A 1,096-nucleotide genomic window follows, 5' to 3' on the forward strand; every position below is an offset into this window, starting at 1 on the left:
GCTGTGGCATCTCCAGCTCCTGGGCTCAAGTGATTCTCCTACCTCTGCCTCCCAAGTAGCCCACCACAACGCCTGGCTATTTTTTGGTTGCAGCCATCATTGTTGTTTGGTGGGCCAGGCTGGATTCGAACCCACCAGCTCAGGTGTGTATGTGCCTGGCACCTTAGCCACTTGAGCCACAGGCGCTGAGCTGGTCTGCTATTTTTTTGTTGCAATTGTCATTGCTGTTTAGCAGGCTTGAACTCTCCAGCCTCGGTGCATGTGGCTGGCACTGTAACCACTAATCTTCAGGTGCCAAGTGGAGAGTCAATAGTGTGTTTTTATCTAATCACATTACAGAACCAACTCAGAACACTCATCCTTAGGATTTGATTCCACTAGAAACACTCTCAGTACCCAAATCCGTATTAGTATTCTCCATAGAAATGGAATAGTGTGTGTGTGAAAGAGAGAGAGAAGGGAGGCAGAAGGAGAGATTTTTAAGAAACAGGCTTGCCCAATTGAGGTTGGTAAGTCCAAACTACAGCATACCCTGGTGGGCTGGAGACCCAGGGAAGAGCTGACGCTATAACTTGAGTCTAAAGTCCGTTTGCTGACAGAATTCCCTTTCCTTTGAAGGTCAATTGTTTTTTAAAGGCCTTTAGCTGATATGACAAGGACCACCATATTATAGAGGGTAATCTGATCTAAAGTACTGGTTTAAATGGTAGCTAAAAAAGTGCTTTCACAAGAATACCTAGAATGTTTGGCCAAAGATGTAGATACCATGGCCTAGCCAAGCTGACACAAACTTACCCATTACAGTTAGGTAAGAGGAATACCCCCAAACAAAAAACCTTTGTGTAGATAAAACTGCAAGAGGAAATTTTACTCTGCCTCATATAGTAGCTCTGTCCAATAGTCATAGAATGTGAACTTGTGTAATTTTAATTTTTCTAGTTATACTAAAAAGTGTAAGTTTTGTTATTTAACCTTGTATGTTCAAAATAGTATCAATTCAGTGTACAACATAAAATGTTACATTTTCCTCTAAGTTTTTGAAAGCTACTACATATTTGGTATTCACAGCATACCTATCTCATTTCAGACTAGCCAC

This window comes from Otolemur garnettii, unplaced genomic scaffold (genome assembly GCF_000181295.1).
Source record: "Otolemur garnettii isolate 467f Iridium unplaced genomic scaffold, OtoGar3 scaffold00161, whole genome shotgun sequence".
Classification (NCBI taxonomy): domain Eukaryota; kingdom Metazoa; phylum Chordata; class Mammalia; order Primates; family Galagidae; genus Otolemur; species Otolemur garnettii.